Raw genomic sequence first — 9,502 nt, 5'->3', positions numbered from 1 at the left:
CATTAGCACCTCTAGTAATATATTTACTGAGAAAAATGTTGACGTGTTCAATACTTATTTTACCCGCTGTAATAATAAAAGAAAATTAATAATTTATTAGAAAATCAGATTTATATCAAAGCAAAAATTAAAAAAAAGGTAAGAAAATAATGATCTTTTTTATTTTATGTAATGCAGTGTTTCCCTTACCACTCATTATCAGGTGTTCTATATTATATGCAGCAGAGAACTGGTGCCAGAAAGTCATACAGTTAATTAATTACAGATAATTAAYTAATATTATCAGGTTCTCAATATGATTTCAAATCAGGGGGCGGCGTGAAAAAAACTTAAGCTCCCCAGAGATCTAAATGAATATTCTTGCCTCATTTTCTTCTCCAGCCACCACAATGTCATAAGAGAGTGAAGATAGGGATCAAATAAAAACATTTTCTTATGATTTTTGTATGTCATTATTATTAAGATGAGAAGAAATCATATGAAATTAATTTTTTTCTATTCATGTTTCAATTATTTATGGAACGTCATTACAGATGTATTTGGTGGCAGGTCAGTGGTTAGCAGCGATGCCTAACAGCAAGAAGGTTCTGGCATGTTCTCCTCGTGCTTGCGTGGGTTTTCTCTGGGTACTCTGGTTTCCCCCACCCCCCAAAATATGTACCATAGGTTGACTTCAGGCCCAGGCCACCCTTGAAAAAGATCGGGTCTTGCCTGGTTAAATAACAGTAAACAAATTTAAAAAATAATCTAAAAATAAGTATACAAAACTTTTGATTTGCTACGGAGGAAAATAGGATAGTTTATAAAGATTTTCCACAATCTTGTTGATAATTATACTTTACATTTTTGCTAATATCTTCTGTCATCATAATTAGACATCTTTAATAATAATGTGAAAAACTTTTTATGCATTAATTTGAATTATTTTAACTAAAATGCTTGCCTTAATGAAGACAGTGTCCCACTAAACTGAACAAAGACATCTTCAAAGAATCATATCACATAAATCTGATTTTCTAACCATTCATCAACACTGAAAAAGGCTTTTATCCATGCCCTAATAAAATAGAGCTAAGACGTCTGCGTTTCTACTCCCAGGCTAAAACAACGAGTTCTGTTGTGCAGTAAAAGGACAAATCATTACTGACATGGCCTAATTGTAACACTGTACAGTTTATGGAAAACCCAGCTATTTCCTCTTGTTCTCCTGACTACTGAAGGCTGAACCTTGAATAAACAGACCAGCGGGAAATTGATGAGAATTTCTTCTTTTTTTTTTTTAAGTGGGGTAAAAAGACCAGGAGCTTTGTTTATATGTCTTCATGGAACTATGTCTGAATTGAAGAGAAATTGAACCCATATTTTGTTACACACTTCCTGGCCAGATGGGGAATTTTCCTTCGAAGCATTTCCTAAATATATGAACTCATTGCAGTGTGAGAATGGTGCATTGAGCTGCCGCTGTGCAGAGAGCACCGTTTCCTTAAAGGGCAAAGAGGCCAAAACCATTTTTGTCGAGCTGAAGAGATGGAGCGCTGCCATTTCACTTGACTTGCGTAATAAATGGAAATATATGAGGCAAAAACCGTCATTAAAACTACTCATTGAAACGTCTAAAGCAAGTGATATTGCCAAGTGGGGATGGAGAGTATAATGTTGATAACTTGTAGAGGCAGCCTACTGTTTTACTCCTAGATGTCATCATCATTAAACAAGTTTGCATCTATAAATTAGCAGTCTACAGCTGTCAGATAAAGTTTAATGTAGAGGAGAAAAATAAAAAAACACAGCTTTTTCAATTTCACTTATCTTTCCTACAGTCACAAGTTTCTCACTGGAAATAAATTACAGTACCAGCCCAGTTTTTGGTATCAAACAGAAAAAAAGTGGCCACAGTCAGTGATTTAAGACCTGAAAAACATTGTGATGTGCAGCTGGATGAAGAGATCCACATGAGAACACACTTCCTTTCAATTCACGCAGATTCACACACATACACCTCTTGGCATCCTTAAACTTTCCATGAGTCAGTACTGGCACATGTTCATGTTGTTTGAGTACTCGCTCCACGGTCCACACCAAAGCGCAGTTCCCATGCTGAACCCTCCCTCGGAGAAAACAGATGAGCTGACCACGAGAGAAAGCCGTTTACGCTCAGTGACAAATCATAGGCTTCTTGGTGTAAAGGGAGTGTAGTGGTGTTATTACACTCACTACACCAATATGAATTAAAACAAAGCATCTGCTTCCTTTGCTGCGTTCATCTGTACTTTTGGTTTTGAGCTTTGGCATGTGGATTTTGCTTCCCTTTTTTCATCGCTTCCTCCCACTCACTATTCCTCTATAATAAAGCGGCCGCGCTGCGGACTGCAAACATTGCCAAGTTAAAAGTACAAAGAGAAGTTGTGGGCTGAGGATGGTCCAAACTCAAAACCATACTTACTGCAAAATATTACTCTGCATCTCTGTTGCACCACGCATGGMTGAAAGCAAATATTCATATTTCAGGAAAACACCTGATTTATCTAAAGACRCACACTGGAGGTCGGGACAAGCTCAACCTCTGCTACAGCTTTGATTGACCACTTCAGATCCTGGCTCCACAGGCTGGAATTATCTGCAGCTGATACCACACAAACCACATGTTTTGGGGGCAAACGGCTCTGGTGGACAAGCACTGCCCATGTTAAAACAAGCTGCGCAAAGGAATGCGAATGACCTGGTTATCTTTTGACATGCTGAATGCCCGGTCCTGTGCAAAGCAGTGCAAAGTGTTTCCAGCCTGTTTGCTGCTCTGGAAAAACATGAGGTCATCAGCAGTGCAGTCTGCTTTCCTCTGTGACTTTTGCTTAATAAAGAATCTTTTGTTAATTCATCCTGCTGTCAATAAACATAATAATGGAAAAAAAACTACTTCCATTACAGGCCAGCGTGTTTTYGTTACAGCTGCTTTAGTTTCACATGTGTGAATATTTAAAATTAATCTCAGATCTGTAGCCATAATGGCAAAACCATGGCTGTGACTGTGCCACCCTGCTGTCAGATGTGGAGAGCTGGGAATTGTCTCGTGTCAGATTTAGCCCTTCAGAAACACACACGGATTAAATTACAAATTTAAAGACGTAGTGATTTGGTTGCACTTTTACACAGTTCTTTATTATGACTTTTATATCAATACTGTGAAGTTCTGTGTGCTGGTTTAGCCTTGATTGTCTTCTGTGCCTCTAAGGGAATTGGACTAATGTTTAATAGTTCAGTACATGAACGCAAATAACATTTTTATTACAAAAAGGCAACGTGTTCTTTAGCTATGGGAACAAATCAAATAAAAGCACAGTTTTCTTACTTGTTTAGCACAATTTGTCACAACTAACAACAATAAAAAGGACAGGAATTTATTTTAAAGTGTGACTGCAAATTATTCTTATTTTTCAAAATAAAAGCGAAAAACAGGCCAGGTTTTGAAGGCCAGTAATGAAGACTAATTTGAGCCATATTTTTTTTACTCAGTTTGGAGGTTGTTAAATCGAACATTTGAATGTTTAAAAGTGTAATTGGTTAAATTACTTTTAAGGCATCAGCTCAGACTTGCTCAGATTTGGTTTTGGGTCATTTTACACACAGAACTGACAAATTAGGGCACATTTTTGGACAAATACCTGACCATGTGTGTTTACCTGAAAACAATCAAGATTTTATTTGACTATTTTACAACGTTTATATTACTGCAAGCAGTTCCAGCATATGGGTTAGGTGCTGGAGATGTTTCAGTGGCGTCAATTCAAATTTCACAAGGTAAACATGAAAAACTGAATTCCATTTCTGTTAAACATTAATACAGGTGTTAACTTACTTACTTACATAATTATTAACCAAGTCAATTCTGAAGAGCTRGTGTAGTATTAGGCCACATTTTACATTGTTGCACAAGCCTTAAGACACCCTAAAGACATCAACAAGGCTGACATGAGATGTAAACATCAGGTGAGTTACGTGAACATTGGACAGACCCTTTTAAAAGATGGTTGAGATTCCAGAAAAAGAAAATAACAACTTTAACCCCTAATTATAATTCTCTAAATTCCATTTTTTTCCTGTTGGAGCAAGAATGACAAATACAAACAAAAGGTGTGTTAACAACAGAGCACAAYCTCTTGTTTTCTGAGCCTCCTCACATATTTTCCTACAGGGGTAAACAATTGAGTATTTTTATAAAGTAAAGAAAAATCAAACCTTAAACTTTAAATAATAATATACAGGGATGTAATGATTCACTCAAGCCTCGATTCAACTTGATTAWCAAAGTTCATGTTTACAAGTTTATTTATTTCTTCCTCAACAAAATGAGCTGTAGCCATTTTATAATCAAATATGTTTCTTTTCTTTTAACATCAGCATTTTTGTCCTTTTATCAAACTAGCTGTCTGTTGTAACACTAAAAATGTCATCACAACATCATCAAGTATCAAACTGAATTTGTTTCATAGCAAAAGATACTGTTAACAATGAAATCAATTCATTCATTTTTTTGAATGGATTCACATTTTCATTAATTGTTACATCCCTAATAATTTATCTTTATTTTGTGAAAAGCAGCGGGTGAGGGCAAACCTTCGATGGATGGGCTCTTTTTTTCCACCAGTGAGAGCAGACCACAGAGGGGCTCGGTGACTAATCAGTCCAGAACTACTAATGTGAAATAAGTGTTTTCCTTTCAGTCTGAGCTTATCAGACAGTTAACAACGCCAACAGTTCATAATTGTCTKCCTCTGACATCATGGTTCTTTAAATAACACAGCTGTATGGGGTAGAACAGCACTGAAATGAACACAAACCACCTGGTTATTAACTTTTTTTAAAGGCCTGCTGATAAATCAACGACAGGGACGGTCTTTGTCTGGAGGTGTTGCAGTGATGAACAAAAGGAATTCTTTCACAAAGAAAATTCTTGCAGCAAAAAGGTATTTTTAACTTTTTGGTTAATGACAGAAATGCCTAAGAGATATGATCTTGTCTMGATCATTGTGTCTTAAGAAACTTGTTTCCAGCTAAAGTCAACAACATTGTTTTTTTGTTTTGATTAATCCATGCAAATCAGTCCCTATGCAGAAAACCATGCAGGCTCTACCCAAGACAAACAAAATTATTTCCTCTAACATCTGAAACTACCATCTCTGTGCCTGGCAGAACGGGTAGCTTTTACTTTTTATGACACATTACATGAAAAGTGTGTTTGAATAAAACAAGATTAATAAATTCAGTTTAGGATTTTAAGGCTTCAAACTCTTATAGATACACCGTCGAGTTGTATTCCAGTGTTTAAAACATTTAAAAGGAAAAACGTAGTCTTTATCAAAGGGTTTGAATGCATCAATTCATGCCTACCTTATCAAGGCAAATACAAATTTTCCAAATGAATCGTTCCAGGAAAAAAAAAAAAAAAGATCACCAATCACCTTTTCCAATTCCTCATRATACGCTGACAAACGATGAGTGGGTGACGTTTTCCAAAGAGACACACCTGCATTTACTGTCCAGCTGAACTTGTCAGGACTCTAAACCTTGTTTGTTCCTGAATTTGCTCATGATAACAAGCTGCAGCAACACTTCCCTCTGTGCCTCTGCCACACAGTCTGGCTTGGGGCCTGTTGTTTTTTAAGCAAATAAGGTGCAAAAGAAAACAGGAACAACTCGGGCTTTATCCATACACACCATGCAAATTCTTATCTGAAAAGGCATTTAAAAAGAAAAGCCTTTTTTGATGGAAASTAATATTTTACGTGATAGAAACTAGTCTGAAATATTATCAGTTATTCTATTATCCTGTTTTTTTATGTTTCATTAAAGCAGAAACAAGCAGCGGTGTGTAGGAGAGAATAGGGATGAAACATCCCATTAAAAAAAAAAACATGCCCCTGCCTGCCAGCAGACGCACAGCCAATCCTGCTTGATTCATACTGACTCATTTATCAAAACGGTGATGAATCTGAACCAGGAGGACAGTGAATCATAACCAAACCCACCTTGTGATATTTTTCTATAAAAAAAAGTACCTGCTGCTACATGATCAGTGATGCTCGTCTGAAACGGTTTTATTTCCAAGATGCCTGGTACCTTACAAAAGTTCACGATGGATTACTTCTCTCTTTTTAAGACAAGATCCGACTACAGCATACTTTAAGCGCAAACTGAATCATTTTTATCCAAAGGGGAAAAAGCAAMAACTATTTCAACAAAGCTTCAGAGACAACCACTAATTTGTTAACTGATCTGTGTCGAGTGCTTGACCCCGTTTCCCTTGGAGGATAAAGGGAGAATAATGTTTTACTCTACACCTTAATCAAGCCTTTCCGCCCCTTGAGATCCATTCTGAACTCCTTTTTCTTTCTTCCCAACTCYCCTTTACAACCTCTGGCAATCCACTCCTCCCCCAGTGGCTGCTGGGGGACAGGGGAGGTCGTCTGATCCCCTWAAAAAACTCCTCCCCACCTGGCAGCGGTGAATGACCACCCCTCAGGAGGGCGTGCGGCAGAAGAATAAAGGCTGCCTCTGGTTAGACTTTTGGTTTTCACGGACCATTATCAAACAGTGTGAGTCGGAACACCAGGGAACAGAAACTGATTCCAACGGCCAGGWTGGATTTAATCTCTGATGTTAGAAAGAATTAAGCAGTCTTTCATATGTACAAGATGGCTGACTTAATATGGTGTTAATGATTAGCCTGGTGGTCTGTAAACAAGSCGCTGTGGACAACAGACGGTGAATACTCACACAGATACAGACACACACTCAACCTGCATTCCTCACCGACACTCAAGGTCAAAATGTTTTCCAGGGAATTTGTAGGGAAATTCTGGTGCTCGAAAGTGAAAATAAACTCAAATATGAAGTGTAGTTAAACATCAAAAATACTTTTATCAGTGGTGCATTTGTAGATACTTAAAAAGCAATGTTATTTTTAATCAGGATGYGTCTTTTAACCCTCATATTAAAAATGTTACCAGGACCGCCTTCTTCCACCTGCGTAATATCACTAAAATTAGAAGCATCTTGTCCAAAAATGATGCAGAAAAACTGATTCATGCATTTATCACGTCTAGGCTGGACTACTGTATAGGGCTGTGTGTTGGCAAGAATTTGGCGATACGATACATATCATGACAGAGGGGTCACGATATGATATATCCAGATATATTGCGATACTGTAAGCAAGGCGATATATTGCGATACTATAAGCAAGGCGATATANCAAGAGGTAGAGGAGCCAAATGGCAGGCTCACTGCTGCCAACTAGTGGTCAGAGGCTGAACTACAACATAAAAATGAACGGCTGGCAGGAAAGTTGACGTTTTAAACGTTCATAAAAAATTGATACAGGGCTTTAGAATATCGATACAGTATCGGGAAATGAAATATCGCGATATTTCTGTGTATCAATATTTTCTTACACCCCTACTACTGTAATTATTATCTGGGCATCCAAAAAACTCTTTAAGAAGTCTTCAGTTGATCCAAAATTCTGCTGCTAGAGTTCTGATGMGAGTTGGAAGGAGAGATCATATTTCTCCAGTTTTAGCTTCTCTCCACTGGCTCCCTGTCAAATTCAGAATAGAATTTAAAATCTTACTTCCAACATAAACAGCTCTCAACAACTAGGGGTGTCCCGATCCGATATTGATATCGGTCCAATAYCAGCCAAAAATCGAGTATCGGATTGTATCRGCCTGCATAAAAATTCTCTGATAAAAGCGCTCCTATATAAGCGGTCCAATCAAACAGTCCACTGACTCCGCTCCAGCGTMTCTATCCAGCAGCGCTTGGATCCAGCACACAGAGCCCACGTGATCACAACACCATGCTGCGTTAACAAAGTAGCAAGAAGTAAGAGCGATGTCGGCAGTGCTTTCTATTTTCATCAAAAACAGAGTTGAAGCTAAGTGCAAAATTGTCATGCACAAGTTTTCCTTGGGGGCAGAGAACTGTGTATGTTTTAAACCGGAGAGACAACCAGGCTCTACTCTCCACCCTGGCAGCAGCTATGCTGTTYGGCCTCGGTCCAGTGTGTGTCTATTTCCAACYGCACACAGCTGCGCTGTTTCAGAACCTCCTCTCCGGTCAGTGGTTCTATAGGGGCTGCAGCATGCTTACRAATTTGACATCAGCAGAATTAGCTCTGGGGTTGATTGACAGAAGAAAGGAGAGYGCAGCTTTTGTTTTGGAATACGAGCACACAGTGATAAAAACTGCTCTGCAGGAGCGAGAGGCTGATCTCCACATGATGCTCAGACTGTAGAAAGAAGAAATGCAGCAGTAAGAAAGGTAGCTATCAATTWAAAAAAAMYKRWYWAWTKKTWGKWWTTWWTTTTTTTGCTCTTGTTATTAGAGTGATGTTTAATCTGTTTACACACTTGTTTTAGTGAAGATTAAGTGCAATGATCACGTTGTTTTGGGCACAGTCAGTAAAATTGGAGCTGTGGACTCTGAACTTTGAACAGTTGGACATTGGACAATAATGTGTGGTTTTGTTTTGTCCCCACCTTCAGTTTTTCCCACCATAAAGCAGCACCAGGCTGACAGGTAGTAAAAAAAAATAACTGGAGTGATTTTGAATTGTTATTTTACACTTTAAAATTACATTTTGTTTTTATTGTTTTATTTTTCAGGGTATTATAATTTATTATCTTAAATTGTATAATGTTCTTCAGTTTAAAACGTATGTGATCCATTGGTTAAAAATAAATGGGTCAGTTTTTCTCATACCTACTCATTTTCACTGTTTGACTTGGTCAAGACTTTTCTAAGATTTYACACTACAAAATAGGTAAAAGTGTGTGATTTGTACTGATATGGTATCAGGTTAATATCGGTATCAGYCAATTCTCAAAGTTGCAATATTGTATCGGAAGTAGGGATGCACCGATATGAAAATTTCAGCCGATATCAATATCCAATATAATTACTGCTGTTATGGCCGATAACCGACATTTACCGATATTACACAAACATACAAMTTATATTATACATATAYGCACAAACACAATTCTGTCTTTTTTTGATACTGTAAATAAACAACCAGACCTGTGGCATGGCTCTACTTCAGTTATTTCTGGCTGCGCAGCGTCAATATCACTATAATGATCAAACAGATGCCGCTCAACCAACCATCTCCCCTCCCAAAACAGAAACACAAATCTAAAAAGTGGGAAATCAATATCGGACGTTAATATCGGCCCAGTTTTACCTATCGGACCGATACTGATAATCTTAAAAATGACCAATATCGGCCGATACCGATATCAATACAGATATATCGTGCATCCCTAATAGGAAGTGAAAAAGTTGTATCGGGACACCCCTATCAACAACCAAGCTCCATCTTATATTAAAAATCTTTTTGCTCCATACTTTCCTAACACAGCACTTCGCTCTCAGACTGCAGGTTTACTTGTGGTTCCTCTAGTTTCTAAAAGTAGAACGGGAGGCAGAGCTTTCAGTTATCAAG

At 37.8% G+C, this 9,502-nt stretch overlaps 1 protein-coding gene across 3 annotated transcripts in view; it reads right to left on the bottom strand.

Moving 5' to 3' along the window:
* The window catches only part of LOC106519896 (pleckstrin homology domain-containing family G member 3), a 35,811-nt gene that overhangs the window by 15,796 nt on the left and 10,513 nt on the right, over positions 1 to 9,502 (bottom strand). The window lies entirely within an intron of this gene.

This window comes from Austrofundulus limnaeus, unplaced genomic scaffold (assembly GCF_001266775.1).
Source record: "Austrofundulus limnaeus strain Quisiro unplaced genomic scaffold, Austrofundulus_limnaeus-1.0 Scaffold2, whole genome shotgun sequence".
Lineage (NCBI taxonomy): Eukaryota > Metazoa > Chordata > Actinopteri > Cyprinodontiformes > Rivulidae > Austrofundulus > Austrofundulus limnaeus.
The sequence above is the reverse complement of the archived record's forward strand: the minus strand, read 5'-3'. Positions and strand labels throughout refer to the sequence as shown.